This window comes from Saccopteryx bilineata, chromosome 1 (genome assembly GCF_036850765.1).
Source record: "Saccopteryx bilineata isolate mSacBil1 chromosome 1, mSacBil1_pri_phased_curated, whole genome shotgun sequence".
Lineage (NCBI taxonomy): Eukaryota > Metazoa > Chordata > Mammalia > Chiroptera > Emballonuridae > Saccopteryx > Saccopteryx bilineata.
The window spans coordinates 79,032,409-79,046,313 of record NC_089490.1 but is presented as its reverse complement, the minus strand read 5'-3'; the positions used below and the strand labels follow the sequence as shown (position 1 = coordinate 79,046,313).

At 40.4% G+C, this 13,905-nt stretch overlaps 1 pseudogene; it reads left to right on the top strand.

Moving 5' to 3' along the window:
* LOC136319244 (E3 ubiquitin-protein ligase HACE1-like) overlaps positions 1–13,905 on the top strand; it is a 93,557-nt pseudogene that overhangs the window by 29,932 nt on the left and 49,720 nt on the right.

Sequence of the window (13,905 nt, the reverse complement as noted above, 5' to 3'; positions counted from 1 at the left end):
ATTGCCATTTTATAGATTGCTTTCTGTTAGTTTTGTGTCTTGTTTGATTCTTCTCTTTCGTTTTTCTATCTTTTGTTTTTATTTGGTTGTATTCCATACATCTTTCCTCTGTTGCTATCTTTTTTTATCTCATGTGCTTCTGTGGTGGTTTTTTCAATGGTTCCTACCCTTTTCATTGTAGTGAACTATTTTGTGAGTACTTTTGCACTCCATCGTCCTTTGCTACTGTTAATCTCCATCTTCTCCCCCCCTTTCTTTTTGTTGTTGTCACAGTTTAAATTTGGTTTTATTGTGTTCTTCTTGGAGCTTTTACTTGTGGCTCTGTTTTTTTTTTGTTCTTTGTATCTGATTGGAGAACCCCCTTTAGTAATTCCTGGAGTGGGGGTTTTCTGATGATAAATTTCCTCATCTTTTCTGTATCTGTGAATGTTTTTATTTCTCCTTCATATTTGAAGGATAGCTTTGATGGGTATAGTGTTTGTGGCTGGAAGCTCCTCTCTTTCAGGACTTTAAATATTGGGGTCCACTCTCTTCTAGCTTGTAGAGTTTCTGCTGAGAAATCTGATGATAATCTAATGGGCCTTCCTTTATATGTTGTATTCTTCTTTTCCCTGGCTGCCTTGAGAATTTTTTCTTTGCTGTTGGTTTGTGCCAATTTCATTATGATACCCCTTGGAGTAGGTTTTTTGGGGTTAAGAAAACTCGGAGTTCTGTTTGCTTCTTGAACTTGAGGCTTTAGTTCTTTCCACAGGCTTGGGAAGTTCTCATCTATTATTTGTTTGAGTATGTTCTCCATTCCATTTTCTCTCTTTTCTCCCTCTGATATACCTATTATTCTTATGTTATTCTTTTTGATGGAGTCAGACAATTCTTGTAGGGCTATCTCATTTTTTTAAATTTTTGAGTCTCTTTCTTCTTCTCTCTGTTGTGCCTCAAGTTGCTTGTCTTCTATTTCACTAATCCTCTCTTCTATCTGACCTGTTCTATTAGCTAAGCTTGTTACTTCGTTTTTCAGCTCGTGAATTGAGTTTTTCATCTCTGTTTGATTTGTTTTTATAGTTTCAATTTCCTTGGACATATATTCTTTGTGTTCATTGAGTTGTTTTCTGAGCTCCCTAAATTGCCTTTCTGTGTTTTCTTGTATATCTTGGAGGATTTTTAGGATTTCTATCTTGAATTCTCTGTCATTTAGCTCCAAGGTTTCCAATATATTAAATTTTTTCTCCATAGATTTTTCCTCATCTAGCTGTGTTACCTCTCTTTCTTTTGTATCCATGATATTCGATTTTCTCTTCCTTAATGGCATCTGAGGGTGGTTTTGTTGTTAGTATTAATGAGATTTAATAAAGAATAAAAGGTTAAAAAAATGAAAAATTGAAAAGAGTTGGTTTTTTTAAGAAAAATTAATAATGAAATAAAGAAAAATAAAATAAAATAAAAATTTTTAAAAAAGGAAATTATTCCTCCCCTCCTTTTTTCCTCTCCTCTCCTCTCCCCTCTTTCTTGAGAAAATCTTGTGGTGAACTGTGAATTATAACAAACAATGCCTGTAATGGAGGGCCTGAATTGGGGAAAAGTAATAAAGGGGCAAAAAAAAGAAAAAAAGAAAGAAAAAAAAAAAAGAAAAAAGAAGGGGGTATTGACCCACAGATAGCAAATAAGGAAAAAATTTGAGTCAAGAATAAAATGATTTGCTTTTAGGTGTTGGTTGACTAAGAGTTATGATGAGAGGAATAAGAGGGAAACAAAAATGGGGGGACAAATTAAAAAATTACTATTGTATTTAGTGGAACAAGAACTAGATAAAATGGAGAGCCAGGGATGGGAGCACTGCTAGTGAGTTAAAAAGGTGAAGTAAAAACTCCCCAAAATGCCACAAACATAAGTTTGAGTCCCAGATAAGATAATTTGTTTGTTATTGAGGTTTGAATGAGAGGAGATGTAAAGGAAAAAGGAAGAAACTAATATAGGGGGAGAAAAGAAAGAGAGAGAGAGAAAAAGAGGGAACCACTAAAAGAAGAAAAAAGAAAGAGGAGAGAGAGAGAGAGAGTTAAGGGTTTTGGAGTGCAACCCTCAGAGAGAGAAAGGAAGAGGAAAGAAAAGATAATGGGAGATGTAACACTTATGGGTAGTGTAGTTCAAGGAGAGGAGAGAGTAAGACTGGCAGAGAGTTAATCGGCCAAATTGGAGGTGGAAAAAATATCAAGAATGAAGATAAGAGAAACAAATGAACAAATATAATAAAATGGGATAGATTATAAAGTCTGCAGATTATTCTTGATTTTTGAGAGGTTATCTTCTTGCTTTTTCTTTTCTCTCTCTCTTCCTGGTCGGTGACTCTGTACCCCGGTTCTGCCCCTTTGGCACACTCAGGTAGAGGTTTGCAGTGATAAGTCTCTATGGCGATGTCATGTATTGTGCTTTAGTCTCGTTGGCAGTCGAGGCTCATTAGCCTTTATAGGCTCCGACAGTGAGAGAGTCTGTGTTCCTGGAGCCTTTCTCCTAGTCTTTCCTTCCTCAATTAGTAGCCTGATAATCCAGCTATGGGGTTGCTGCTGCCTCTGCCTGGATAGTAAGAGGCTCAAAGAGCTGGCAACTCCCCACTCTATTTCCACTCAGCACAGGGCTCTGGGTAAGGCTCAGTCAGTCAGAGCTGCTAGCATAACCAGGCGGGGTTTCCGCCCACTCAAAGACCTCTTGCTCTGCCACTCTATCTGGTAACACAGGCGGGCGCCCACTTCCGGGGCGCTTGGAGGAAACTCTCGCTCACTATCTGCGCGCGCAGACCAAGATATCCGGCCAGCAGTCTCACGCTCTGAGTGAAACCCCCAACCGCATGGAAAAGTTCCAGCGTTGGAATTGGCTCTCGCTCTGTCCCCGTGCGTGGCTTTTGCAAGGCGCTGGGGCGGCCCGAGATTCCGCTTTGGCTCACACAAAGGCCCCTGACTCTGCCCCTCTTTGCGATAACACGGGCGCGCACTGCTGAGGCACTCGGAGGAATCTCTTGCTATCTGCACGCGCAGACCAGGATATCAGGCCGGCCGCGTTTCCGTCTAGTGAATCCCCTACCAGCACGGAAAAGTTCCACCTTTGGAATTAGTTCTTGCTCCCTCCCGTGCGTGGCTTTCCCAGGGTGCTGGGGCTACCCAGAGATTACACTTTTGGCCCACACAAAGGCCTCTGACTCTGCCTCTCTGTGGGGTAACACGGGCACCCACTCCCGGGGCTTTGGAAGAAATCTCTTGCCCACTATCTGCACGCGCCGACCAGGAGATCGGGTAAAATGGCTGCCCCGCTTGTCTTTCTTTGTCTGGGTTTGGCGCGAGTGTTAGCTTGTATTGCCCGGGTTGCCACAGGAACAGTTTTTCCTCGGCTTGGATCTCCGTGCCACAGCCTGGTTCAGCCATTTGTGCCGCGGCCTGGATCTATTCACCCCCTTTGCCCGCTTCAGTTTCTATATTCACATTTCCCAGAGAAAGCCGCCCTGTTTAGGTTAGTGAGGAAGGCAGAGCATTTCTTACTCCCTATTTCCTTTGGGGTTTGGTTATATCAGGGGTCTCAAACTCGCAGCCGTGCGGCCCGCCCACCAATTTTGTGTGGCCCGCAGACTAATCAAACTTTGTGGATTAATCTGCAGGCCAGTCTGCAGGCCGCACAAAATTGGTGGGCGGGCCGCATGCGGCCCGTGGGCCGCGAGTTTGAGATCCCTGGGTTATATATTTAGCCAATTTTTCGCTCGACCATACCTTTGGGTGTATTGCAAAACATCTGGAGGCTCCAAGGATAGGTTTTTCTGTTTCTGGTTGAAGATCTTGTTGAGTTTTGGGGGAGATTTATCGGTATCGCTTCCTACTCTGCCATTACTCTGATGTCATCTCCTGATTTCTGAATATTAATTTTATATCCTGCCACCTTGCTAAATTCATTTATCAGATCCAGTAGTTTTTTGACTGAGACATTAGGGTTTTCTGTGTATAGTATCATATCATCAGCAAATAATGATAGTTTTACTTCTACTTTTCCAATTTGAATGACTTTTATTTCTTCTTCTTGTCTGGACTTCCAGAACTATGCTGAATAAGAGTGGTGAAAAGGGGCACCCCTGCCTTGTTCCTCATCTTAAGGAGATTGCTTTTAATTTTTGCCCATTGAGTATGATGTTGGCTGTGGGTTTGTCATAGATGGCCTTTATCATTTTGAGGTATGTTCCCTGTATTCCCACTATGCTGAGAGTTTTGATCATAAATGGGCACTTTATTTTATCAAATGCTTTTTCTGCATCTATTGATATTATCATTTGATTTTTATCCTTCCTTTTATTTATGTGATGAATCACATTGATTTGCAAATATTGCACCATCCTTGCCTCCTCAGAATAAATCCCACTTGATCATGATGTATGACTTTTTTTCATGTATTCCTGGATCTGATTTGCAACTATTTTACTGAGAATTTTAGCATCTAAATTCATCAGGGATATTGGCCTATATATAGTTTTCTTTCTTTACATTGTTTTTGCCTGGTTTTGGTATCAGAATTATGCTTGCCTCATAAAAGGAGCTTTGAAGTTTTCCCTCCTCTAGAACTTTTTGAAATAGCTTGAGAAGGATAGGAGTGATTTCTTCTTTGAATATTTGGTAGAATTCACCTGTGAAGCCATTGGCCCAGGGTTTTTGTTTGTTGGGAGTTTTTTGATAACCGTTTTGATCTAATTTGTTGTAATCAGTCCGTTTAGGTTTTCTGATTCTTTTAGATTGAGTTTTGAAAGATTATATGTTTCATGGAATTTGTCCATTTCATCTAGGTTGTCAAATTTTTTGACATATAGTTCTTCGTAGTATTTTCTTACAATCCTTTGTATTTCTGCTGTGTCAGTGGTTACTTCTTCACTCTCATTTTAAATTTTATTTATTTGAATTCTCTCTCTTTTCTTCTTGGTGAGTCTGGTTAAAGGTTCATTAATCTTGTTTACCTTTTCAAAGAACCAGCTCTTGGTTTCATTGATCCTCTGTATTGTTTTTTTAGCCTCTATGTCATTATTTCTGCTCTGATCTTTATTTCCTTCCTTCTAGTTCCTCTGGGCTTTACTTGCTGTTCTTTTTCTAGTTCTTTTAGATGCAGGTTTAAATGGTTTATTTGAGCTTTTTCTAGCTTCTTAAGGTATGCCTGTAGTGCTATGAACTTCCCTCTCAGTACTGCTTTTGCTGTGTTCCATAACTTTTGAGTTTTTATATGTTAATTTTCATTTGTTTCAAGAAATTTTTGATTTCTTTCTTGATCTCATTGTTAACCCATTCATTATTTAATAACATGCTATTTAGTTGCCAAGTCTTTGAGTGTTTTTCAGTTTTTTCTATTGTAGTTGATTTCTAGTTTCATGCCATTGTGATCCGAGAGGATGCTTGATATGATTTCAATCTTCTTAAATTTATTGAGACTTGTTTTGTTTCGTAACATGTGGTCTGTCCTAGAGAATGTACCATGAGCACTTGAAAAGAATGTATGTTTTGCTGCTTTAGGGTGAAAGATTCTGAAGATGTCTAATAAATCCTGTTGATCTAGTGTGTCCTTTAAGTCTGCTGTTTCTTTGTTAAATTTCTTTTTTGAGGATCTATCCAGTGCTGTCAGTGGAGTATTGAAATTCCCTACTATTATAATATTGCTGTTGATCTCGCCCTTTATATCCATCAAAATCTGCTTTATATATTTAAGTGCTCCTATATTAGGTGCATAGATATTTATAATGGTTATATATTCCTGTTGGATTGCTCCTTTTATCACTATGTATTGACCTTCTTTATCCATTATTAAAGCCTTTTTTTTTTTTTACAGAGGCAGAGATAGACAGGGACAGACAGACAGGAATGGAGAGAGATGAGAAGCATGAATCATCAGTTTCTCGTTGCACGTTTTGACTTCTTAGTTGTTCATTGATTGCTTTCTCACATGTGCCTTGACCGTGGGCCTGCAGCAGACCGAGTAACCCCCTGCTGGAGCCAGCGACCTTGGGTCCAAGCTGGTGAGCTCTTTGCTCAAGCCAGATGAGCCCGCGCTCAAGCTGGCGACCTCGGGGTCTCGAACCTGGGTCCTTCCGCATCCCAGTCCGATGCTCTATCCACTGCGCCACCACCTGGTCAGGCTAAAGCCTTTGTTTTGAAGTCTATTTTGTCAGATGGAAGTGTTGCTACCCCAAGATTTTTTTCATTTCCATTTTCATGAAGTATTTTTTTCCATCCTTTCATTTCAGTCTATGTGTATCTTTTGTTTTGAGGTGGGTCTCTTGTAGACAGCATATGTATGGGTCTTGTTTTTTTTATCCACGCTGCTACCCTATGTCTTTTGATTGGAGCATTTAATTCATTTACATTTAAGGTTATTGTTGATATGTAGTTTATTGCCATTTTATTCTTTAATTCTACATTCCTCTTTTACTAGATTCCCCCCTCCCCCTTACTTCTGTTTACAACAGGCCCCTTAACATTTTTTGCAGCATTGGTTTAGTTGTAATGAATTCCTTGAGGTTTTTTTTTTTTTTTGTCTGGGAAGCTTTTTATTTCTCCTTCAATTTTAAACAATAGCCTTTCTAGATAAAGAAGTCTTTGTTGTAGGTTCTTGTTCTGCATTACTTTGAATATTTCTTGCCATTCCCTTCTGGCCTCAAGTGTTTCTGTTGAGAAGTTGAATGTCATCCTTATGGGGGCTCCTTTGTAGGTGATTGACTACTTTTCTCTTGCAGCTTTTAGTATTTTTTTTTTTAATCTCTTAACTGGTATTTTAATTATCATGTGTCTTGGTGTAGGTCTTTGTGGGTTCCATTTTGATGGGATTCTCTGTGCTTCTTAAACTTGTGTGACTTTTTCCTACATCAGTTTAGGCAAATTTTCAGCTGTGATTTCTTTAATCAGGTTCTCTATTTCTTGTTCTTTCTCTTCTCCTTCAGGAACCCCTATTATGTGGATATTGTTTCTCTTCATGTTGTCACAAAGCTCTCTTAGAGTTTCCTCAGACTTTTTGGTCCTCTTTTCTTTTTGCTGTTCTGCTTCTGTGCTCTCGCTTATCTTGTCCTCTAAATCGCTGATTTGGTTCTCTGCTTCATCCAGCCTGCTTTGTGTGTGTGTGTGTGTGTGTGTGTGTGTGTGACAGAGACAGAGAGAGTCAGAGAGAGGGACAGATAGGGACAGACAGACAGGAAAGGAGAGAGATGGGAAGCATCAATTCTTTGTTGCAGCACCATAGTTGTTCATTGATTGTCTTCTCATATATGCCTTGACGGGGTGGGGGAGGGGAACTACAGAAGACTGAGTGACCCCTTGCTCGAGCCAGAAATGTTAAGCTGTGCTTAATGTTTGAGCTTTGCTCAAACTAGATGAGCCCATGCCCAAGTTGGCAACCTTGGGGTCTTTAACCAGGGTCCTTGGCATCCCAGTCTGATGCTCTATCTACTGCACCACCACCTGGTCTGGCTTGTCCAGCCTGCTTTTAATTCCTTCTGGTGTAATCTTCATTTCTGATATTGTGTTTATCATTTCTGTCTGATTTTTTTTAAATGATTTTAATGTCCTTTTTGATGTCAGCTATCTCTTTGTTTAGGTGCTTGTTTTGTCCATCTATTGTTGCTCTAAGATCTTTGAGCATCCTAACAATCATTATTCTAAACTCTATATGCAGTATCTTGTTTATTTCCATTTCATTCAGTTCTTTTTCTGGGGATTTCTTTGTTGATTCATTTGAATTGCACTTCTCTGTCTTCCCATTTTGTCTCTGTATTGACTAATCACTCTAACTATGGTTGTTATATCAGTCCTGAGCTAATGCTGTCCGTATCTGGCCACTGAATGTACCAGTCCTGGACCTCCCTGGCCAGAATCTGGTGCAGACTGGATGTCACTGCTTTTGATTGGCCTTTAGCAACCTTCTTGGAGCTACAGGTGATCCAGAATTTTTTTTTGTATTTTTCTGAAGCTGGAAACGGGGAGAGACAGTCAGACAGACTCCCGCATGCGCCCGACCGGGATTCACCCGGCTCGCCCACCAGGGACCACGCTCTGCCCACCAAGGGGTGATGCTCTGCCCCTCCAGGGCGTCGCTCTGTCACGACCAGAGCCACTCTAGCGCCTGGGGCAGAGGCCAAGGAGCAATTCCCAGCGCCCGGGTCATCCTTGCTCCAATGGAGCCTCGGCTGCAGGAGGGGAAGAGAGAGACAGAGAGGAAGGAGGGGGGGTGGAGAAGCAAATGGGAGCTTCTCCTATGTGCCCTGGCTGGGAATCGAACCCAGGTCCCCCGCATGCCAGGCCGATGCTCTACCGCTGAGCCAACCGGCCAGGGCCTGATTCAGAATTTGTGGCTGCCTCTGCTGGGCCGTGATGCCATTGTAACTATCATCTGTACTCCTAGGCTGACTTTTATCCACTCTCGGCCAGTGTGACCTTTCTATTCCTGAAGTGAAGTTTTTTCATCGGCCCCCCTCTGCCTCTACCTCCTCAGGCATTCGGGCACCAGCACAGGCTTGCAGGCCACAGTTTGGGTTTTACCATGAGTGCGGGGGCTTCCTTGCCTCCCTGGGCTCTACCCCCTGCAGGTGTGTAGGCTGCCTCTCCCGGCTCCATCCCCACAGGCATGAGGGATGACTCTTAGGGCTCTATCCCTCTTTTTCGCAACATGGGCTGCTGGGCTCTGCCCTTCGTGGGTGCTTGGGCTGCTTCTCCAGGCTCTTCCTCTTGCTGTTGCTGTGTGGCCACCTGGCTCTGCCCCCTGTGGGTGCCCGGGATGCTTCACCCTGCTGGGGTCCAGCCTGCACCAGTGCAGGGGATGCCTCACCCTGCAGGGTTCTGTCCCCACGGGCATGTGGGACTCCTCTCCAGGCTCCGCTTCCCACCACTGCCATGTGAGCTGCGTCGCTGAGCTCCACTCCTGAATGCTGCACAGGCCAAGTTCTGGTGCTTAGTCTTTATTGGTGAATTTAAAACATAAAAATGGGAATTTAAAGCGTGGGAAGAGAAAAAAACAACTGGCCTGAGTGAGTGGTCAGTTCTCAAAATCAACCAAGGTCTCTAAAGCAAAGGAGCCTCAGTGAGGGGGAGGTGACCTGTCTCTTATCTAGTTGGGTGGCTGGCAATGTGTTTATTAAAGACAGCCATCTTTGAAGTATATGCCTCTTTGAAGCAGAAGCTTGGCAACCAAAACTTAAGTCAGGAGCTTTCCTTGTAAGAAAGAAAAACCCAACTGTCAGGGCTTTTACACTACATGCTTATTATTTCTTCTCTAATAGATAAAGAAATGCTATGATTTTTGTTGCTTTTTTTTTATACATAAAGTTTTATTAATTTTAATGGGATGACATCAATAAATCAGGGTATATATATTCAAAGAAAACATGTCCAGGTTATCTTGTCATTCAATTATGTTGCATACCTATCACCCAAAGTCAGATTGTCCTCCGTCACCTTCTATCTAGTTTTTTTTGTGCCCCTCCCCCTCCCCCTCCCCATCTCCCTTCTCCACCCCTCTCCCTCCTTCCCCCCCCCATAACCACTACACTCTTGTCCATATCTCTTAGTCTTGTTTTTATGTCCCACCAATGTATGGAATCATGCAGTTCTTGTTTTTTTCTGATTTATTTATTTCACTCCGTATAATGTTATCAAGATCCCACCATTTTGTTGTAGATGATCTGATGTCATCATTTCTTATAGCTGAGTAGTATACCATAGTGTATATGTGCCACATCTTCTTTATCCAGTCATATATATATATATATATATATGTGTGTGTGTGTAAAATATATATATTTTACTGCGATTAAAGCCTTTAAGCAAACTCTTGGCCAATACAACAAGAATCCATAAAAGAGTAGTTTCCTTAACATGTTCACCAAATCCAAGTTGGCACCAACACCATTCTAGATCCCTGCGAATGCAACCCAACCTCAGTTCAGTCCGTTAGGAGCTATCACAAGGAGCAGGAGTCCAGAAAAAGTCCACATCCAGGAAAAGTCTACATGGCACTGGAATTGTCACAATTCTATACTTTGCAGCTCACGTCCAAGTGTTGCTGTTGCTTTTGTAATTTCAGTAAAAACAAAGTTTTGTTGATTTAAGGTTCTATTCTGATCTCATTTTAGGATACTCATTGTATTGGTCTAGAATTAGTTCAAAATATTTGATAAGCATTATATGTATATAAGTTATTAGCATGTAGAATGGTGAATACCACTTTGTATAAGATCACTTGATTATGTATTAGAAATGTATAGACCAGAGATGCTTAAAATTACAAGATTTAAAAAAATTACTTGTTTATATTATCTGTTAATGAAAATTATATATATTTTTATCTTACAGATTGACTAGGCATGCCTTGCTTTCTTAAATTTGTAAAGATGAACCATACCCTAATTTTTTTTGTCTAGAAGCCAGTCCAGTTTAATACACAGTTTTCAGATTTGCTATATCACCAACCTTTGTCTATATATTCTAATTTTTTTTACTCTCCACAGAATGAGTTCTCTTCATTTCATTGAATTTGTCTGCAAACATGATTAAGTTTTATAATGCTTTGTTAAGAGGTAAGGCTTTCTTGAATTTATGGACTGCCCTTGTAGCCTTTTCTTTCTTTACTTATAATTTTCATCTCAGCAGAAAAAATATTGCTTCCAATAAACTATTAAAAAAATGCTCAATGACAAGTGAAAGTATAATAGGTGTGTTATTCTTCTGTTTCAGTATTTATATATCTGAATCTGCATTTCACTTAATGTTGTTTATCCTTTCTGTGCATTTAAACAAAAATGTATTTTTCTTTTAGAAACCCCCAAATTGTATTTGACCACTTTCACTTCCTCCTTGAATGTCCTGAGTTGATGTCAAGATTCATGCATATCATAAAAACACAGGTACACATTTCTCTTAATCTTGATTTTAGTCTGTCTAATGAAAATTAACTCTAAATTTGAGTACTGTTTAGTGAAGTAATTATTATACATGAGACCTACTGCTGTAAGAGAAGTGAAATTACCTTATTCTTTACTTTAGTGTATAGAGTTAATATTAGTATGTTATTTTAGGATGAGGAGTAATTTTTCTTCATCAAGAAATGTTTATTGAGGTCCTACTATGTCCAGAGGCTGTTCTAAGACACTGGAACACATTGCCACATTTCCAGAAATTAGTTTCATGGATTAGTTATTCTATGAGGATCATGGTCCTTGAGAAAAAGATTTTATCCCTAACTACATTTAGGAAATGTGCTCTGTTAGAGATTTGTAAAGTTTCTCAGCAGCTTGTTAAAGGTGTTGAGAAGCTCTTTGCTAAAAATAATGACTTAATTTTTTTAAACCTCCAAACTTGTTTGACCTGAATACCTACCCCTGCTCCAGGGTTCATTCTCATGTTTTGTGAAATGTGCTAGGAAAAGCTTGTTTTGCTACTTAACAACTCTGTGACTTTGGGAACATATCCAGCATCCTCAGCATCCTTGAACTTTGGTTTCTTTATGTATAAAATAGAGATAAACCTCATAAAACTATTATGAAGAGTAAGTTTTAGTGATTGGCATGTATGTTCAATTAATAGTAGTTGTTTTGTTTGTAGAAGACATACATTCTTTTTCCAAGAGGATCTTAATTCAGTCTAGTAGAGGAGATAATAAATGTACCTGTAAGACAGTAATTACAGTTTTACTTGGTTCTTCAGGAGTTTAAGGGATGAAACTCTCTTCTGGCTGCTATAATCAAGGGAAATTTAAAGAGGAGGTGGATTTTAAACCGGACCTTGAAAAACATGCAAAATTTTGATGTGAGTGGATGGAGAGGATGAACATTCTGGCCAAGATATGGACTTGTAGGTGGAAAAGTGTGTAAAACTACAGTTGTTGAAGTAGAAATTTTGTGGAGGTGAGGAATGAGATATAATTTTGGAAACGCAGATTTGAGTTTTCCTGCGTTTAGCCTTGATTGCTAGATTAAAGAATCACTGTTTGTTAGGGTGGCAGGAACCACTGATAGCTTTCCTTCAGGAGAATGCCATGATCCTGGCAAAATTTTAGTAAACAATTTGTCAGAAATGTAGAGTAGGCTAGTGACTATTGTTTGGTTAGTAGTCACGGGATAAATAATATAGGAGTTTTTGAATGTCTTTAACTTCCAGAAGTTAAAGAAAGCTAAGAACTAATTTGTATCCTTTGATATCTATTTAATAATGGTAATGTAAAAGAGAAGGTAGTAATAAATGCATTTATTGAATGCTATCTTTATGTCAGTTACCATACATTTGATTTATGTGGATTATTTTCATAACAATCATATGAGATGGGTACTCTTACTGAAGCTGAAGAAGTTAAGTAAGTTGTTTCAGTCATTCAGCTACTGAGAGAACTGGAATTTAAAAATCCATCTGGTTCTTAAGTTATTTATTTATTTATTTGGTGAGGGGAGGGGAGATAGGTAGGCTCCTGCATGTGCCCCTACTGGGATCCACCTGGCAACCCCATCTCGGGATGATGCTTGAGTACTGAGCTATATTTAGTGCCTGAGGTTGATGCGCTCTAAGGGAGCTAGCCTCAGTGCCTGGAGTCAAACTCAAACTAATCAAGCCACTGGCTGTGGGAGAGGAAGAGGGAGAGAAGGTGGTGGTGGTGGGGAGAAGCAGATGGTCACTTCTCCAATGTGCCCTGAGTGGGAATCATACCCAGGACGTCCATATGCTAGGCCAACACTCTATCCACTGGGCCACTAGCCAGGGCCTAAGTTCATTTTCCTAATGTACATTATATGACTCCATTGTAGGGCAAATGAGATTAGGGGTGAAAGAAACTTACCTTTTAAAAGAGGTAGTTTGCTATTTTTTAATACTGTCTCTGCTTTTCATTTCCTTTTCTCTCTTCCCATCCTGAACAATTCAGTCAAAAAGCAACTGCATCAGCTATTCACCTTATCCCCCTTTTGACCCACAGAGGGGATTTTGTTGCCTGACCAGGGTGAGGAAAGTATTCACAAGTATCATGGTCCATTGTGGGTTTTGGAGCTCGGGCATGATAAGGAGGGTCTGTCTGTGTAGCAGAGGAGGTCAGCATGGAGTATGAGTTGGAGTGGCACATAGAGGACATCTGTTGTGGAGGGCGGTGACACTTGCTCAGAGTAGTTTGACACAGCCCAAGAAGGGATGGAGGGCATCCATGCAGTGAAGGGTTTATGTTAGCAATAAGATGGTGGCTATATAAAGGTTGAACAAATAAGTAAGTATAACAAAGATTATGGGAGTTTAGTTTCTCATTGTCAAAGAAGTTACAAAATGGAGGAAAATAGAATAGAATGAACCATGTGCCATTGGATTGGACTGGAGATAGGAGTGTGAACTACAATTTTTCATGTATGTAAGATATAGCAAATCTGGCACCCAGTTCTTGGTGTCTAAATGCCATTCCCAATGAACTAGGATTCTTTGGAGAAATGGCTAATTTCAGGGCTGGGCCAGGGAAAGCACAAGTGAGCCTGAAACATCCTGTTGTGCAAAAAGTTGTTTAAAGAATTGTGTTATACCTGACCAGGCAATGACGTAGTGGATAGAACATCAGACTGGGATGCAGAGGACCCAGGTTCAAAACCCTGAGGTTGCCAGTTTGAGCATGGTCTCATCTGGTTTGAGCACAACTCACCAGCTTGAACCCAAGATCGCTGGCTTGAGCAAGGGATCACTTAGTCTGCTATGGCCCCCCGGTCAAGGCACATATGAGAAAGCAATCAATGAACAACTAAGGTGCCGCAATGAAGACTTGATGCTTTTCATCTCTCTCCCTTTCTGTCTGTCTGTCCTATCTGTCCCTCTCTCTGTCTCTGTCACACACACACAAAAGAATTGTGTTATATTAAAAATTACTCAGAACAAGGTTGATGGACTCCACTGGCCCAAT